Below are 20,564 nucleotides of genomic sequence, written 5' to 3' on the forward strand. Positions count from 1 at the left end.
TCTTTCTCTCAATATAGCATTTTAAAAATTGATCTGTGTTATTGTGTTTCTCAGTTCATTTTTTTAATTTATGTGTAATATTACATTGTATGGATATACCCAAGTTTATTTATCTACTTTCCTATTGATAGCCATTTGGGTTCTAATTCTTTTTTTTTTTTTTGAGGGGGGCTATTGTGAATAAAGCATCTATAAATATTGTTGTCTTTTTGTGAGCATATGTTTATATTTCTCTACAAGTGGAATTGCTCGGTCACAAGGTAGGTATATATGTTTAGTTTTATAGGAAACTGCCAAAAAATTTTCTACAGTGCTTGGACAATTTTACCTTTCTACTTTTTTTTTTTTTTTTTTTTTTGGAGACAGGTTCTCGCTCTGTTGACTAGGCTAGAGTGCAGTGGCACCACCATAGCTCACAGCAACCTCAAACTCCTGAGCTCAAGTGATCTTCCTGCCTCAGCCTTTTGAGTAGCTGGGACCATCGGTGTGCACCACCACACCCAGCTAATTTTTCTGTTTTTTTGGTAGAGGTGGGGTTTTGATATGTTGCTCAATCTGGTCTCAAACTCCTGGCCTCAAGCGATCCTCCTGCCTTGGCCTCCCAAAGTGCTGGGATTACAGGCATGAGCCACTGCACCCGACCTTCCACCATTTATGAATACAAGTTCCAGTTACTCCATATCCTTGCCAATGAGAATGTGACTTTAATGACTGAATGGTAGTGTTTCATATTATACACCTAGACCAGTTGTTAGATGTTTAGATGTCAGTTGCTAGATGTTTTAGGCAGTTTCTAAATTTTCACTATTATAAATAATAGTAAAGTCCTTGATTATAAATCCTTGACTTCATCTGTAAGAGATATTTTCAAGGGAAAATTAACCCAAATTTCCATTTCTACATTGTCTATCATTCTGCAAGTAACTGCTTAAATTTATTAGCAACAATACAGATAATGCAAACGTGCAGCTGTCTAAAGAACAATTTCAAGATGGCTTTGAAATGCATTTCTTTCATAGTTACACTTGAAGTGGAAAGATGACTGAAATTCCAGGACTTGAAAACACTTCAAAGCCAGGCACAGTGGTGCCTGCCTGCAGTCCCAGCTACTTGGGAGGATGAAGTGGGAGGACACCTTGAGCCTAGGAGTTCAAGTCTAGCTTGGGCAACACAATGAGACCCTAGATCTAAAAATACATAAATGAATGAATAAATAAATAACACTTTAAACACACAAATATCCCAAGGTAATATTATCTCTCTGTCTTTCTATTTCTCCTCTTCTGTTCCCTGCTCTCTCCTGCCCTCTTCTCCTCTCTCCTCTCTCTCTCTCTCTGTCTCTGTCTCTGTCTCTGTCTCTCTCTCCCTGCCTCTTTCTCTCCCTCTCCCCCTTTCACTTTCCCTCCCTCCACATACACATATCCACTTATCTTTTCTGGATTCTGAAATAAACTTTGAGTTAAGCCAAATAACGACAAACCACTAACTTGAGAGAACTTCTACCCTTTCAGCCATTTTGCATGGTAGCTTTTGTGGAAACATGGAGACCTGGCTTGAGAGGAGCTGCCAGGTGAATCCACCTCCCTTTCCTCCTCAGCTTTCCCCAATCAAGCTGGATAGCACCATCTGTTGGCCAGGGCTCATGGTGGAGCGGGACTAATCCTCTTACCAAAACTGGGGGAGGGGGCTGAGCTTTTCTGGTGAAGCTCCCGCTTTGCCACACCTTTCATATCGAGAGACTGTCACAGGGAAGGAGGAGCTACTACTGTCAGATCCTGAAGCTGGATGAGCCACTGTTGTTCTGGCTGGTGTTGGTGTTGGAGTAGCTACCCCAATGCCTTGAGGTGAGACCTTCAGAATTCTCAATTGGCTCAAGCATCTGGCTTTCTCTTCTCACCTTCTTTTTCTCTCATGTAACTTCCTTCGTTTATTCTCTATCACATTTCACCTGTCTCTTTCCTTTCATTTGGATTTATCTGCTCCTCTTTCTTGTCCTTCTCCACAGTTCCCTTCTTCTTTCTCTAATGTAATAGGTCAACTGGAGGAGTTTGGCTTATAGTGGTGAACTGGTCAGGTAGGTGAGAATATTTCCAGTTTATTTCTGTATCATCTTTTCCCACCATTCCAAGTAGTGACTATAAGACATGGGAATTAAATAGATAAACTCATTTTGAAAGAATTTGCATAGTTTCCTCTCAAGCCATATAACATCTGACTATAGTACATAATAAAGCATGATGATGAACACCCCCCAAAATAATGTTAACATTCTTGCAAAATTAATGGAAAATACTATGAGGTATTGTGAATAAATATTCATAAAGGCTGGTTACATATTATTACTTAAAGAACCACTTAAAAAATAATGCTATTTGTATAACCAAAATGAATCTCATTTTTCTGCAAATCAAATAATTATGCACAGCAAGAGCCAACATCTTGGCTTTTACTAATTACAGAATAACGTTTTATGTTTTAAGAGTGCCGGTTGTTTTAAAGTTGTTTCCAAGATTGCATGTTAAAGATCATCTTTCAGTCTTTCACATTTTAAATGATGTAATACTTCCTTGACTATTTTAGCATAACATAGAATCAAAACACCACAGTTTAGAGTTCACAGATATTTACTTTTTTATCTTCTTTAGGAACACATTTCATAGAGTTCTGGCCCAAAATGCAATACTGGTTTTCATCAGATTTTTAAAATTCTAATCTTATCTGAAATGAGGTAAAGAGTCAAATAACTTTTGGCTCTTTTTTGTTTAGTGTTCATGATTTCACATGGTTTTAATATGTTTGAGGATAAGCTTTCATTCTGAGGAAATAAGTTGAAGGCCCCCCTGGGCCAACATATCCCTATAAGCTGCACTCTCTCTCTCTCTCTAATGAAGGTCATAATATTTTTGGAAAGATTGAAGACCATGGTTCTTATAGATGATGAAACAAAATTGGCCTTTAAAACATAAAAATGTTATTTTTCTCCTTGTTTAAAACTCCAAAGATTTCTATATTACTTGTCTATCACTGCAGAACAAACCACCATTAAGTTTTTATGTTTTTAGAATACAAAACTATTCATTTGCTCACAATTTTATGGGTCAGCAATTTGGGTTGGGCTCAGCTAGGTGGTTCTTCTGCTGGTCTTCCTGGGTCACTATTGTGAAGTGGGAAGAGAAGTAGGAAGCCGAGACAGGTTGATGTATTTATCCAGGTGATGTGGGTAACACTCATGGTGATGGGGACAGAAAAGTCAAGGGTAGATGTGAGAGGCATTTGGAAGAAAGAAGCAAGTCACAACCCATGATTATGGCTCAGTAGTGTCACAGCTGTAAGAGAAGGGTAGTCTTATTCTTCTGGGTTAAATCATTCCGGGTGAGTATCAACATTGATCAATTTAACAGAATTAACTTCACTTGGTGCTGTGTGTTACCTGAGGGGAGGAAAGTGGTACGACAAAGAACAGAGAGAGAAAGCCATTTTCCTGACACTGGTTTCCAAAAACCTCAATCCTATTTGTAAAAAATTGAGATATAATTCACATACCATAAAACTGGCTTTTTTAAAGTGTACGGTTCAGTGGTTTTTAGTATTAATATATTCACAAGGTTGTGCAACCAACACCACTATCTAATCCAGAACATTTTTATCACTCCAAAAAGAAATCCTGTACCCATTAGCAGCCACTCCCTATCCCCACCCCCATCCCCTGGCAACCACGAATCTACTGTCTGTGCCCATGGATTTTTACCTATTGTGAACATTTCATATAAATGGGATTATATAATACATGTTCTTTTGTGTCTGGTTTCTTTTATTTACCATAATATTTTCAGGGTTTATCTATATTGTAGCATGTATCAGTACTTTATCCCTTTTCATGGCCAAATAATATTCCATTATATGGATATACCATATTTTGTTTATTCATCATTTGGGCATTTAGGTTGTTTCCACTTTTCTACTATTATAAATAATGCTTAAGCCCTATATCTTTGAGATAGCTTTTACTACTACTTCATGAGCCATTTTCAGTATTTCAAGAATACTGCTGGGAACATCTCATCGGCTCACACAATTTTTGAATGATGCCGTTAAAATGAAAGAGCATTCCATTCATTTTTTCAAAATCCTCCGAAGGCTCCCTTTTCACTCAGGGTAAAAGCTGATCCTGAACACAAACTCCAAGACCCTCTTCAATTTGTTCTCCTGACTGTCCTGTCCTCTGTCTCAGCTGCACTGGGCTTCCAGTTTTCCAGGTGATCCTCTAACACCTGGGCACCCCCCTTCTCAGGACCTGTTCCCCTTGTTCCTGCGCTTTTCTCCCAGGGTTTTCAATGGGTCGCTCTGGCTCCCCCTTCAGGCCTTTGCTCAAATACCACCTTCTCGGTCAGACCATTTCCAACCTCTCTATGGAAAAGAACACCCCTTCACCCCCACTGTGCTTTGCATATCTCATCTCCCTTCCTGCTTTATGCTTCCCTTAGAACTTATTCTAACCGTGTATTTTATTTATTTATCTTCCTTATTGTTTGTCTTTTCCATCAGAATGCAAACTGCATGAGGGTAGGACTTTTGTGTGTTTTGTTCACTGCTATATCCCTATCACCTAGAACAGTATCTGGCAGATAATAGGTGTTCATTAAATATATCTTGAGTGAATGAATGAACATGCTTCAAATTAGACTGCTCAGGCTATCTAAAAGATCATATTCTTTGATTTGGGCTGGAAGTATGGCCATCCAACGTGAAAGTCTGTCTAACTCAGAATCAGAAGTTCTCATGAGCGTAAATCTTTGATGTTGCTCATTAGTTTAAACAATTTTAAAAATACAGGAATTATCACCTGGTGCATCCAGTTTATTTGGTAGAATAAAACTTTGGAAACCTGGGATTTATGTGGGGAAGTTAGGGGGAAAAGGAGGAGTACTTAGTGCTGAGAAGTTTGGGGACAACTGCTTTAAACAGCTATCTGAGAGGTCCTTGGTTAGAGTAGCTGGTTAATTACTGAGAAATTCCAGGAAAAATAAAGCTGCGTTCTAAATAATCATTTATCAGCACATAACATTTGACTGGTCTGTTCAAAGGTTCCTATTGCAACTCATTTTGGCAGCACTTGCCTAAAACTGAGGCAGCAGTAAGTGACAAAGGTTTTATTTATCTCCTGCTATTATCTGTTGACTTTTAAAGGGCTCAGTACTGAACAGCGGCAGATTAGCTAACCCATGGGAAAGGGCGAAGCAATGTCTTATGAGGCCCAAGGCTCCTGTCTGCTCCCTGGGAACCCTCCAAGCCAGTCGAGGTCACAGGCTGCTACTGAGGGAGAACATCTCAACTAAACGCTTTCATTGTATAGCTGTGTGAAGTGAGGCCCAAAGATGGGAAGGACTGTGTCCAAAGCCACGTTGTTAAATAGTAAGAATCTGGACAAAGTAAAATGAAATTGCTGATCTGAGACAGTTCATGTTAATTGTGCTCTGATCAAACAAAGCACTTTCTATATATTATATCAGCTCATCAGTACTGTAACCTTGTGAGATAGGTATTATTTTTCCCATTTTATATTCAAGGGACCTGAGATTCACAGAGTTTAAGTAACTTGCCCAAAGTCCCAAGTAAATGGCAGAGCTGGGATTCAAATCCAGTGATCTTTGACTATGAAAATCTTTGATCCTTTTTTATGAATTTTGGTGTCTCCAAGTGGGAAAATCTCTTTCGCTAAAGGTCTCATAATTCTTGTCTATTGATGTTTATAAACAATAATAATGATAATAATGATAACGATGATGTGTATTTGCTGGGTACCTACTGGTTATAGCAGGCATTATTCTAGCTTCTGGGAATATATGTGAATAAATAAAGAAAAATTCCTGCCCTCCTAGAGGAATAAAGACAATGAGCATCATAGACAAGCAATTTATATAGTTTTTTTAGAGGGTGGTAAGTGTGACGAAGAAAATAAACAGAGCAAGGTACGTGGGCTTGGAAATGTCCGAGAGTGTGGCAAGTTCAAACAGGTGATCAGGCAAGGCTTCCCTGAGAAGGTCATACTGGAACAAAGACTTGGAGGAGGTGAAGATGCAAATGTCTGGGCTGAAATGTTTGAGGCAGAAAGAAGAGCTAGCGCAAAGGCCCTGAGGTGGAAACATGCGCTGTGTGTTGGAGGACCTCGAGAATATTACTGTGACTGGAATGATGAGAGTGAAAGAGGAGGGTGGCAGGAGGTGAGGTCAGGCGAAATGAGGACCAGATTGTGCAGGTCCTAGTAGGCCATACCAAAGATGTTGGCTCTTAACTCGTGAAATGAGGGAGTCTCTGTAGGGTGTTGGGCAGGGGAGTGACAGGATCTGGCTTACAAATTAAAAGGATCCCTCTGGCTGTCCTGTGGAGGAAAGTGAAGGGTTCTCATTTCCTCAACTTACAGGAGTTCCAAGACTTCTATGTGGTAAGACCACGTAGGAGTCTTGAACCTCAACAACGTAGACAAGAAGTGACAATGGCTTAGACTAGGGTGGTAGCAGTGGAGGTAGTGGGGGAAATGACTGGGTTCTGGGTAAAATTTGCTGAGGGATTTGAGAGAAAGAGAGGAATTCAGGAGACCTACAGCTTTCCAACTTGAGATCTACCCCTCCTCCCACTGATCCTCTCAGCGGCCGTTTCACAAGGGCATGGTGGGGTCAAGAACCCTCACAATGTTTGTGTGACACATGGCAAAGCATTTTACAGTCTGGGGAGATACCAAAATACCGTACACTTTTTCACCAAAACTGTCACTCTGCACAAGTTTCAGTGTTTTAAATTCCAAGTCGCAAGAATCAGAATATGGTGTCATTGTCTCTCTGCTTGATCCATATTTAGAGTCACTTAACCACTCTGAGCCTCCATTTATTTTTCTGTAAAATGGGAATTACTGTTCTGCTGCCTCCATTATGAGGGAATGTGAACTGTCCCCGAGCAGTGACTTTGTTTAGGTTACCGCTGTACCCTGGCACTTAGAAAGGTTCTCAGCAAATAGTTGTTCAGTGGCTGAATGAAAGAGAATGTACTCAAAGACCTTTGGGGAAAATACATAAATCTATGTTAGGTTAGTTATTAGTAAACTAAAGCAACTGCAGAGACAAGCAGCTTTTGGGGGGCGGGGTGGGCCGAATTAACAGGATAATTACTCTGCTTTGCCTCTGTCTGTCATTTCTAGATGTTCATGTAGTGGAGTAATGAGGACATGCCCTCAGAGTCTCCAGCCTCTGGTGCTCATACGCATTTCATAAGCCAACAGCACCTGGACAACTTACATAAGAACTGCTTTGATGAGCACCCTTTTTAAAAAATTTAAAACATCTGCTCTTTTATCATCTCATTAGAGAGTTTCTTCGCACCATGAATCTGGACACTGGTGAGGCTGAAAACGAAAATATATTATACAAGGTACACAATGCTAGGGGAATTGAATTCTGATCTCAAGTCAATGAGTTAATACATGAAAGCACATAGCATAGTGCTTGACTATAGCGAAAGCTCGAAAAGCACCAGCCATTCTTGTTATCATTCGTAAATCCTTCCTTCCCTCTCTCCCTTCCTCCCTCCCTTCCTTCCTCACTAATCCATTTATCTTATAAATGTTTCTTGACACCTACTTTGTGACAGGTGTAGGACATATAAAGATGAATGAGACACTGCCCCCGCTCGTGAGATAGTCACAGGAAGCCAATTAGGAAATAATGTGGAAGTGGCATTCATCCAACCCATCTTTTTGCTGACATTATTTTTTAAAATTATTTTTTATTTTTTTTTAGAGATGGTGTCTTGCTATATTGTCCAGGCTGGTCTCAAACTCCTGGCCTCAAGTGATCCTCCCACCTTGGCCTCCCAAAGTGCTGGGATTATAGGCATGAGCCACCATGCCCAGCCTTTCCTGACATTATATTAATGCTTGAGTAGATGTCCTTAAGTGCCTCAGACTTTTGAGGCCCCTTTTCTTCCATAGAGAGACTAGAATGGCTCATCTTCTACTATGTGCACTGTGGGGAGTCCAGCATGCCCCCCTCAGCCTTCTGAGGATTCCTGCTGGTCACGTCTTACTCTAGCTCCCTTTCCTGCTTCCCGTTTGTCATCTTGCCATGTACTTTCTCTGTGCTCTCTCCGAATGGATTCACCACAAGCAACCCCAAAGCACACTAACTCAAGATTACTATGGAGAAGAGATGTCCACTGTGTGGTTTGTGTGCATAAGGGGAGACAGGGCATGTGATTTAAACAGAGTAGGAAAACAGCTTCAGATGCCATGCAGACTTTAGTATTCCTTGATGTGTATCCGCCATTTCCCTCAATCCCCCCATTAGAGATGCTTCTCTTTAGACTCGGTCAGGTTGCTCTCTAAATGAAATTCTCTTTCACTCCCCGTCATTTTCTTTTATGACACCTCTTTCTCCTAAAAACTGCAGGGGGGTGAAGGGCAAGTGAGGGAACAAGAAGGCTGGGGCAGAAATCCAGGCAAATGATGACAGTGATTAGACCATCAGAAGCGGAGGTGGTGAGAAGTAGGCCGAATATTTTTTTTTTTTTTTTTTTCTTTAGAGACAGGGTCTCACTTTGTCACCCAAGCTGGAGTGCAGTGGCAGGATCATAGCTCACTGCAGCCTTGAACTCCTGGGCTCAAGCAATCCTCCCACCTTGGCCTCCCAAAGCACTGGGATTGTAGCTATGAGCACACTGCACCTGGTCAGATTCAGAATTTTTTGGAGGTAGAGTTGGCAGGTTTGCTGATGGATTAGATATGGGGTTTTAGAGAAAGAAAGAAAGTCAAGGATGGCTCCAAGTTTTTTGGCATGAGCCACAGGAAGAATAGAATTAGTGAAAGTAATTCATGTTTAATGTACAAATATCTGGAAAATATTTAAAATATAGGTAAAAAAACAATAATTGCTCATAATTCTCATAACCTAAAGAAAATTATTGTTAATATTTTGGTGTTTCCATCTGGTTATTTTTTTCTTCCTTGCTAATTGTTCCAGGATTTTTTTTTATATGTGAGTGTGTGTATGTATATAAAATATACATATTCTATATGTATACATATACATACTTAACTATTTGTCCTATTGTAAGAAAAAACTTAATGAAAATACCTTTAAGCTATTTATATGCAACATTTTTTTCTTTCTTTGTTTTTTTTTTTTTTTTTTTTAGAGATAAGGTCTTGCTCTGTCATGCTGGCTAAAGTGTGGTGGCGCGATAATAGCTCACTGTAACCTTGAACTCTTGGGCTCAGGTGATCCTCCCACTTCAGCTTCCTGAGTAGCTAAGATCACAGATGTTTGCCACCATGCCTGGCTAATTTTTTAATTTTTTGTAAAAACAAGGTCTTGCTATGTTGCTCAGGCTAGTCTCGAATTCTGGCCTTCTGTAATTCTCCCGCCTTGGCCTCTCAAAGTGCTGTGATTATAGGCGTGAGCCTCTGTACCCAGCCTGATAGCCAACATTTTTCTGTTATCAGGCAATATAATGCAAACAAACTTCTTTGTAACATTATTTTCTAATATTCTGAGTATTTCTCCATATCATTAAAAGATTTCAGAAAAAACTAATTTTTAATAGATGCATAATATACTGTAGGGTAGCTGTAACATAATGCCTTTAGCTCTTTCTCTGTTGTTGGACATCTAGGTACTTCCCATTTTTGTGTTATTACAAATAATGCCTCAATCCTTGTACATAACTATTTGTGTATGTCTCCTGATGATTTCCTCATAAGAAATTGCTAAATGGGAAATCACCAGGTTAATATTTTTAGCAGTTAAAAAAAAACAACTTCTTGATTATCGATCATTTCTCAGCTTTATACCTAATACATGGTGGTGATAAGCAGAGAGTTTAAGGTTCCCAACAGCGAGCATTTAAGCACTCACTTATGCAATTTCTCACCAGGCTTTTAAAACCTGTGTCTACTTCTCTTCCAACTTTGATTAAATTGAAAAGGCTAGCTGTTATTAATGTGTGTTAATGAGCATGAAGAGCATTTGAAAGTCATATAGGAACTGATGATTATGAAATCTCATCCAACGCAGTGCCTTTTATTTTATAAGAGAATTTCCTTTTCTACCAACACTATGCCAATCTCTTTCACTCTCTGCCCCCTGTTTGTCAGGGCAGGTTCCTGGGTCCAATATTAGATATTTCTAAAACTAAAAGCCAAATCTAAAAATAATGAGCTTTTCCTAAACGTATGGCTTCTTTAGCTGCTAACTAAGGATGTCACTTAGGATGATGATAAATAACTGAGACCGAGTAAAACAATCAGGGGGCTCCAGATGTGTACACGTGGGAAAGCAGGAGAGCAAAGTTAAATCTCTGGCTCTAGGGCAATCTTAGGCTTATGCAGTCCATGCTGTATTGTTTGGTCTCTGATTTGTCTTTGCAAAGATGCAGCAAATGGGTTATATTATTCACATGTAATACAGTCAGGCTCATTTCTTACTGTTTGTAATCCATTTTGGGTCCCCCCTCTCTCCCCACCTCCATGTATACATTCACTTTAGTGGATGTTAATTGTTTATTTTTTGGCATGTGAACCATTATGTTGACTCTAAGAGTCAAGGCTGTCCACAAGGTATGTTCAGAAAAGTGTCACCACCCTCCTCATCCCTACGACCTCATTCCCCTTTCTTCCCACCTCATTCTCTCCTACTCCTTGCAGGTGACGCTCTCATTGATTTCTGGATTATCCTTCCCGCATCTCTTTTGCACAAATGAGCAGAAGCAGATACAATTTTCTTATGTACCGTTCTTTCTTACTGGGAAGGTAGCATATTATCTACACTCTTTTGCACTTTGAATTTTTTCAGTTGGCAATATACCCCAGAAATTATACACTATCAGCCCATAGAAATCTTCCTCATTCTTTTTTAACAGTATCATAATACTCCATTGTGTGGATACATCATAGTTTATCTAACCAGTCTCCTAAATATGGGCATTTAGGTAGTTCAATACTTTGCAGTTACATACAATGATGCAATAACATGTGTGTATATATGCATTCTTTTGTTGTTGGAGTTGGATCTTTAGGGTATATTTCTAGCAGTGCTATTGCTGGTTCAAAACGTTAAGTGCAGGCCGAGCACAGTGGCTCATACCTATAATCCTAGCACGTTGGGAGGCTGAGGCAGGAGGATCGCTTGAGGTCAGGAGTTCAAGTGAGACCCCTGTTCTACAAAAAATAGAAAAATTAGCCAGGCATGGAGGTGCACCAGTAGTCCAGCTACTTGGAAGGCTGAGGCAGGAGGATCACTTGAGCCCAGGAGTTTGAGGTTGCAGTGAGCTATGATCGCACCACTGCACTCTAGCCCAGGCAACAGAGCGAGACTCTGTTTCAAAAATAAATAAATAAATAAACAGGTAAGTGCAAATGTTGTTTCGTAATGTATTGCCAAATTTCCTTCCAGAAAAGTCTTATCAGTGTACATTCCCACCAGCAATGTATGAGGATGCCTGTTTGTTTTCCCACGGTATTGCCAACAGAAAGTATGGTCATACTCTTTAATTTTTGTCAGCCTGATAGCTGAGAACTGGAATCTCTGCAAACTCTGACCTCTGTCCCCTCAATTGAGCAAGACTGCCAAGTGAGTTCTGTTTGGATAATCCTTCATGTGCTGGGGCCTGGAAAATGCTTCCAGGCAGTGAGCTGGAGCAACCACAAGGCTCACCTCCTTTGTTTCACTTTTTGCAGGGATGATAGTCCTAAGTCTATTATCCAGTGTCTAAAAACCATCATTTCATTTATTTTGTCTGGTTTTCTAGTTGTTTAAGGCAAAAGTATAAAGCCAGTCCCTGTTACTCTGTGATAGTTAGAAGTGGAAGTTGGTTCAACATTCACCAGGTAAGATTTCCAGACAGAGGAAATAATCAAAAATTAGCAAAGCCATAGAAAAAAATTCTAGAGCTGAATAGATACATGTTTATATATTAAAAGGGCCCAGAGAATTCCAGGAAGAATTGATTGCAACAAAATCCACCTGGTGAAAGTTCTTAACTCTAAGAGTAAAGAAGAAAAAAAAATTAGAGAACGTCTATAGAGGGAGAAAAGATAAAGGGAAGCTTTCTCTGTAAAAGAAAGAGAAGCTGAGTGGTATTATAATAGACCCCTCATTGGCAGAACACCAAAATACAGTGGACCAAATTTTCAAAGTCCCGAAAGAATTTGATTTGGAACCTAAAATTCTATAACCAGGCAAATTAACATATGACTTGGTAGTAAAATTTTAAGAGAATATTGTGAACAGCTTCATAGCAACCAGTTTGAAAATACAGTTGAAATGGATGATTTTCTTGGAAAATATAGATTGCCAAAATCTATAGATAGAGATCAAGAAGATGTACAAAAATTGAATAGAGCTATATTCATAGAAGAAATTAAAAATTAATTTCCATGTATACCTATTAAAAAGTCACCAGGCCCAGAAGTATCTATAAGAGAGTTTTACTGAACTTGAAGGAACAGATGAAAAAAATATGGAAAGCTTTCTAACTCAGGCAAAGAGGCTACCAGACTGCTACCAAAGCCAGACAAGAACAGTATACCGTGAAGGTCTAGTCAGGAGACAAAAACCTTACCAACTATTGAAAAATGATAAAATAATGGAAAGAATTGATAACTAGATATAATATTGTTACCTAGGCAACTGAAAGGAGATAAAGAGAACTGTAAGTTATTGCAATTGTAGCAGCTGCAGAAAGCAGCTTCCATGTCAGAGGATGAAGGAATAAAGGGAAGAAATTGGATTTATTAAAATATAGAAGTTTGGAGGAAGGGCTCATGAACTGAAAGATCAGTGAGGAGGGGCCGCTGCCTGCACTGGTGTCTCAAGGGGAAGAGACGTGATGAGGTTAGTTCTGCAGGTGTTGGAAAACCACAAACTGGATTCAGTTGTTGCTACGGGAAAATGCTACTGCATGGGTGAAGAAGCACTGCTGTTGCACGTGGAAGAGGAAGCAGAGAGAAGAGCAGAGAGCAGGCTGTCAGGAGGAGCAAATCCTTTCTTCCTCTCCTAGCCATGCAGTCTCCATTGTTAGAGTCCAAGAAGAAGGCAGCTGGCAAAGCAGAAATGTGGTTTGCAGAGTTCCAGCCCCAGCATCACAAATCAAAGCATGGAAGGGTGGGCTTGGAGCTGAGAGACAATAACTTAACCACTGGCACAGAGAGCACACACACAATGGAAAGTTTATGCCCATCTCATTTACAAATGGATGAAAAAAGTCTTAAAACCTTAGCATAAAAATGGAAATTTTTGCCCAAAGAAACACGCTATAGACAAAGTTAAGAAATATGTGACTGGGCCGGGCACAGTGGCTCACGCTTATAATCTTAGCACTCTAGGAGGCCAAAACGAGAGAATTGCTTGAGGTCAGGTGTTCGAGACCGGCCTGAGAAAGAGCAAGACCCCATCTCTACTAAAAATAGAAAAAATTAGCTGGGCATGGTGGTGCACTCCTTTAGTCCCCACTACTCAGGAGGCTGAGGCAGGAGAATCACCTAAGCCCAGGAGTTTGAGGTTGCAGTGAGCTATGATGATGCCATGGCACTCTACCCTGGGCAACAGAGTGAGACTTTGTCTCAAAAAAAGAAAGAAAAAAAAAAAAGAAATATATGACTGATTGGGGAGAATGTTTCTGCAACATAGCTAACAGATATTTAGCCTCAATAACCTTTTCCAATATCATTAATAAAACAATCTATGAATGTATTGATTAGAACTTTAGTTATTTATCAACAATGTACTATGAGCCAGGCACTATGCTACCTCTCGTAGACATGATTTAGTTCTCAGAACATCCCTACAGAGTTGATATTTTTATCCCTGTCTGGCAGATGCAAAGCTGAGACTCAGAAAGTAGAAGAAACTTGCTTAATTTCTCATAGTTTCTAAGTGGTGCGTGGAGCCAAGATTCAACACCAACTCTGTCTGACTTCAGAGTTCTTTCCCATGCTCTTTCCTCTTCCTTGTGCTAAATTAGTTTACCTTGAACATTTCTAAAATTGCACTATTATCTCACATGAAGCATCCCCTGACTTCATCTTTTATGCTGTGGTCCAGCAGAATATTATACCCTTAAACTATCAACAGCACAATGAAAGAATAAATGCATTGTATGGATAATGTAATGTCAGTGAGTCTACAAATATTTATTCTAAGTGAAGGGAGAGGGATAACTTATCACGTCCATTCACAATTAAACACTTGGCAAAAACAGTAGCTAGAAGAGAAATTTGAAGTTGGACAGTTCGCTAATTTGGTGCATGGTGTTGTCAGAATTATTCATCAGCCTAGCTTCATGCTGACAAGCAATTATTTCTCCAGGGCCAAGTGAATTTCATGACCCAAACCCATAGGAAACTCTTAAGCATGAAATTTGAAGATGTGTACTTTATCTGTCAATGGATGACGCCAAACTCATTCTTGATTGGGATAATGGAGTGAAACAAACAATGAAGGTCCTAGAAATTTAAAAATCTTTATTTAGATAAACCTATGGTTCCTGTTTTTCATTTTATCTTGGACCAAATATTTGAACAGATTTATAATTACATAGCTAAACTGATAGTTTTGAGTTACATTCTTTTATTTTTAAGGACTTTATTTTCTAGAGCAGTTTTAGGTTCACTGCAACACTGAGAGAAACAGAGATTTCCCATACCCTCCTCTCCCCGACACGTGCACAGCCTCCCCCATTATCAACATCCCCCACCAGAGTGGTACATTTGTTACAATGAATGTGCCCACACTGACATATCATTATCACTCAAAGTCCATGGTTTACATTGGGTTCACTTTTGGTGTTGTATATTCTATGAATTTAAACAAATACATGATGATTTGTATCTGCCATTATAGTATCATACCAAATATTTTCAGAGTTACATTTCTTTTAATTTATTTCCTTGTGGTACTGCTAGATCCTGACTACTGTTACCTTTGTGATATGGGGTTATTAACATCTCTTGGGTTAGTCCTTCTCACACTGCTTGGCATTCCTCTCTCCTCTATCTGTCCTTCTGACCTTGGCATTTTTCTAAGTTCTGTCCAAGGACCTCTCCACTGCTCTCATCTACTCCTATGGCTCCAATTACCAAGGTCATGCAGAAGATATCTATGTTACTTAGGGAAATTTTGGCTGCAAACATCAGAGTCCCCAATGTTGGCCTAACAATGATGATATTTAAGTATGTCAGAGAACAATAAGTCTGGAGATAATCTGTTCCAGGACTGGTTCAGGGGTTCAGAGGTGTCATCAAGTATTCAGGCTCCTTCTGCCTTTCACAGAGCAATCATACAGTTTCAAGATGGCGGCTGAAGCTCCAAGTCTCAGGTTCTCACATAACGCACTTAAAGTGGGAAGGCAGGGGGTTTTGAAGGCAGAAGAGAGATTTCTTCTCATGCTGCTTTCTTTTTTTATCAGGGAGGAAAGTTCCCTAAGTAGACTTCCCTTGCCTTAGAAACGGATCATCTGTGGACCTTCACCCAGTCAGTTGATAAAGAAATGGGATTACCATGGTTGGCTTAACCAATTTTATTCTGAATACATCACTGCCTGAATAAAATTGGGGTTTTGTAGCAAGGAAGGTAGGAGAAATGGTTGTTGGATGGTCGATCAGTAGTGTCAATCATAGCACTCAAAAATCAATGCCTCCAACTCAGATCTACTTCATGAAATTTAGACCCACTTATGCAAATACCCACAAACTATCTCAGACCCCTCAGATTCCACGAACTCATCATCTTCCCTGACAGTACTCTGCCTGAATCCTGAGGCCCTGCTCTAACACACACACACACACACAAATCTCCTCCCTCTGCTTTCATGAAACGAATGGCATTGCCATTCACTGAATTGCCCAAAACAGAGAACTGGATGTAATCCTTAATATCATCCATCCTTTAACCTTCACATTTAGTCAATAACAAATTCTTATGCAATATGTCTTTTAAATATTACTCAGATCTTTGTACTTCTCTTTATCTTCCCTTCCAGAGAAGCAAGCCATTACCAAATAATTGACTTGCCAATGAACCAATTCCTTTATAGAGTATTTACAAAATTTATTGGTTATATTTTAATATCTTTGATAGAATTGTTTGCCAGTTTTAATAAACATTTTGAATTTTAGTTACTGATAAATGACATATGTATTTTAAAAATTTAAGCAAATTCTCTGAGTCTAGGATCCCTGTAAAGAGAGTATGAAGCAAAACTTACATGCCATTGCTTAGTGAGGACAGGGATGCAATCCTGCAGAAGAAAGAGGGAGGGCAAAGGGGGTTAAGGCAAGTAAGGAATGAAAGTTGGTATGTGGCCAAGCTTGGGCACACCTTCCCAAGAAAGCATTGTTAGCAAATGCGGGCCATCTCCTGAGTAGCCACGTGGAATCACTGCTTCTCAGAACAGTCCACTGTGGAAGAAAAATAAGGGCAAGAAATTCATTTGCAAGCTTGTTACCATCTCCTGCGTCATGGGTGAAAGCCTGCCCTTCAAGGCATCGAGTCTCCCTCACTTACTGGTTGCATTACCAGCCCCTTTGGGCAAGTGTGGGCTAAGAAAAACCAGATTTTCCCTGGGGTTTAGTCAGGCTGGACTTGCACACTGGGCCTGCCGTGGCTCCATGCCTAAGCCCAGGCCCCATCCCTGAGGAGGCTGAGAAAATTGAAGACGTTCGGATATGAGGCGATGGTGGCAGCAGCTGGGATGTGAGCCATCTCTGGGCCTGCGCCAGCCTGGGGAGAAAGGCGAGTGGCCAGGGCTGGAGAGTGTGTGAGGATGAGCAGATCTGCAGAGGTGCATGAACTGACTTCTGTCCATAAGCCAAGCCTCACACGCTGCATGAGAAGCGAATGAAAGGGTCCTAAAAGTACTTGAAAATTGACAAAAACAAACAAACAACAAAAACAAAAACAGAACACTCCCCATATGACAGAATTCTTTCTGCTCCTTCTGATATTTTTCTGGATACTTTTTGAATGTTATCTCTACTTTTTCATAATTTGATCACTTTTTTTGTTGTTTTCTTTTACCAATCCCTCAAACGTCATAAAACCCATAATTTGGTGTTTCTAGAATTAAAATATTTAAATTTATATTTACTTCCCCACAGATTAAAGACTTGAATTTGAAAAGAAAAACTTTAAAATTATTGGCTTAACATATTGGAGAATGTTTTTATGATTTCAGGTAGGAAAAGGTTCTTCATCAGAAGATAAAAGCACAATTCATGGACAGAAAGAACACTAAAATGTTTAAATTACGTGCATCAAAATTAAAAGACTGGGAGAAGATATTTACAATGCATATAACTAAAAAAGGTTTAAGAATGTAAACCTTTTTAAGAATATAAACCTCAAAATATAAAGAATAGTTACGAATTAACAGAACAGCCAAACAACCCAAAAGCAAAATGGGCAAACAATATAAAGAGGCAAATCACTGTGGGAAAACTGAGTGGCAAATAAACCTAGCCAGTAATCAAAGAAATGTCAATTAAAATGATAATGAGATTTCAGACCCATCATATTGGCAAAAAAGTAAGAAATCTGACAATATCATATGCTAGTGAAGACAAAGAAATGAGAGTATAAATTGGGAGAGCAAGTTTGGAACACAATTATGAAAAGCTTATTAAAGTTTAAAATGTGCATACACTACAACATTACAATTTTACTTTTAGGCACATGTTCTAGAAAACATTTGAAACTTTGCACCTGGAGCTGGATGTAAGAATGTTCATTGCAGCATTGATCGAAATAGTGAAAAAGTGAAAACAACCTTAATGTTGATTAATGGGAGAATGCATACTTTGCAGAATAATTGTAAAATAGAATTAAAATTAATGAACCAGAAGCTAATGTTGGACACAAAAGGAATTACAGAATGATATTCGTAAAATTTATTGATTTAAAATTTGAAAACACACAGAATACTATAAATGGTTTATGACTAGGTATATAGCAAAAGTGTAAAAATATAGGTAGGACTGATGACATACAAAGCTTACAATAGGACTACCATTAGGGCAGAAGGAAGGAAAATGGGATCAGGGAGGGATTCACAGGGCTTCCAACTATATGTAAGGTTTTATTTCTTTCAAATAAAGAACTGAACCAAATCTGACAAAAATCTTAAGATTTCTTGAATTTGATTGGTTAGTGATTTCTTGGGGTTTTAAGAAAATAGTCTGTTTTTCTGATGTTTGAAGACTTCAGGCTGAAAACACTCTTTAAAAAATCTGAAAGAAATAAAAAAGTATAAGCTTAATGAAATTTACATAGAAATTTTAAATTGAATTTAAACGTAAACTAATGTTAAATTCAGAAGCATGCCATATTAAGTGGAATTGGTTGAAAAAATATCATCAGATACAAAATGCTAAAATTGTTAATTTATAACTCAAAACAATAGAGGTCTGTTGACTTGGTAAGAGTCTGTAGAAATGATTCTACATAAAAGAAGAAAACAAAAAAGCACAGGAAATGAGCAAGTCTCACTTTAATGGATAATCTGATTAGAATGCCTGTCACATAGCTATTGATGCTGCTGTTTGCCAGTATCTGGGTAAAGAGGTGTTATTAGAATACAGTTATAGTGAACTGTCATCAAGAACCAAAATAAAAGTAGCTTAAACAAGGAAAAAGTCTATTTCCCTCTCACATAATAGTTTGAGTATAAGTAGTCCAGGAATGAAACATCAGCTCCACAGTGTCAGGGACCTAAGCTCTTTCTAACTTGTTGCTGTGTCATTCTTGACACACAGTGTCCATGAATAGTCCAAGGTGGTTGCTTTAGCCATCACCATCCTGTCTATTAATACATATCATCCAATAAAAAGGAGGTAAAAAGAAAGGGAAAGCAGGCTTCATGACTAGTAAGTTGCTCACATCATTTTGTTCATATTCCATGGCTACACCTAGCTGCAAGAGAGGCTGAAACAGATAGCTTTACTCTGGGTATAGTCCATATACCCAGCTAAAATTCAAGAGTTCTAAGTGAAGACAGGGAAAATAGATACTGAGAAACAACTAGGAATACGTGTTCAGGTAGCAAAAATAACCCTTTAACAGTTGATGTGAGAGTCTTCTTAAGGAAGGAAGTGCCTTTAGGGAAATATTTTAAGAGTCATTTGGTTGTGAAAATATAAGCAGTGGGGCAAGGAGCAGAAAGAGAAGCTAGAATGAAAAGAGTTTGGATATTTCTCTGCATAGGCAAATGAAAGTATTTGGGGTTTTTTTTCCCCCTGGAAAGAGGAGAGAGAGGGAGGGTTGCCAAGTTACTTGACAAAAGTTTGCACTTCCCAAATTTTATTAAGTCTTCCACGCAAAGAAAGGCTCTGTGAGGGTGGGTTTTATATATGCAGATGTGTGGAAATCCAGGAAGGGGGCCGAGGTTCAAGTGTGAGCTGGTAAGGTGCATGACAGGAAGAGCACTTGACTAAGTGATCAACACACAAATGGAAGTACACAGAACCACCCCTACACTTTATGTAGGCTTAGTGTCTTTGAACCTGAAGTTGGAAGAGTGATTTCTCAAGAGTCTCATGGGTTTTCCTAGTGAATGAACTCCTGGCAGGCCTCCTTCGCCAGCCTGAGTGTTAGGTTCCAGCTGTGGGTCATGCTAGACTCAGTCTCACCTTGGAAGGGCCCATTCACTCCTCACTGCTCCGGCTTCCCCTAACATTAAAGAGAAAGCACAACACCAAGCCTCCATGCTAGAATGCTGTGTGAAATTCAGAATTTTGTATTTGTGATAATGTTTGAGAATTTTGGTAAAAATGGTCCATCTCTTAAACACTGGGCATGACTATGAAATTCTCTAAAAATTGACATGGATTTTAAAAAGTTATTGTTTGGGGGTTTTGGGTAAAAAAAAAATCATGTTTAAATTGTTTTCATTTAAAAAGTTCTTTGTGTCTCAAGTGAACTTTGCGAAATGATAACTCATTTATTCCTTCATTCGTAATGCTAAGTGCTACAGAAGACAACACAATCCGTTAGATATGTTCCTTGCCTTCATGCGGCTTTTCATTAATTGACTGGTTTATTCATTGAGTCAATATTTATTGAACATCTACATATGCTTGCTACTGGGCTAGGAACAGGGGAAGAACAGGGAGTAAGATATGCTGCCAGCCCTCAAGGAGTTTACTAGGGAGTGAGGCAGACATGGAAATAAACAATTACAAGACAGTGTGATGTGTGCTACGGAAGAGAAAGGCTTAATGTGCTGTGTTTGTTGATAGCAAATACACAACTTTTAAAGCCAGAGTCATTTGTGGGATCTTTAAGATTAAAAAAACCAAAAAAAAAAAAAAAAAAAGAAAGAAAGAAAGAAAGAAAAAATAAAACCCCCTGCAGACTGGGAGGGCCCTTTCAGTTTTCAAAGCATCTGTGATTTCTCTGGTATTGTTTATAGAACAGAGCCTGAGAAAAATCTTTCCTGCTAACAAGCCAGAATTTAGTTTATAATTAGACAAGAAGGCTCCACAACAAGGGGTGATGGAACATGGCCGAGAATCTTGGAGAGGACCA

General features: G+C 39.1%; 1 protein-coding gene across 2 annotated transcripts in view; it reads left to right on the top strand.

The window, feature by feature from the left end:
• The first annotated feature begins 1,758 nt into the window (after nt 1-1,758).
• Nucleotides 1,759-20,564, top strand: part of NR1H4 (nuclear receptor subfamily 1 group H member 4) — a 99,986-nt gene continuing 81,180 nt past the window's right edge. For both annotated transcript variants that reach the window (XM_069491063.1, XM_069491062.1), the window contains exon 1: nt 1,759-1,844. The gene's annotated coding sequence lies outside the window, so the exon portion shown is untranslated. The remainder of the gene's footprint in view (nt 1,845-20,564) is intronic.

The sequence above is a fragment of the Eulemur rufifrons genome, chromosome 16 (assembly GCF_041146395.1).
Source record: "Eulemur rufifrons isolate Redbay chromosome 16, OSU_ERuf_1, whole genome shotgun sequence".
Classification (NCBI taxonomy): Eukaryota; Metazoa; Chordata; class Mammalia; order Primates; family Lemuridae; genus Eulemur; species Eulemur rufifrons.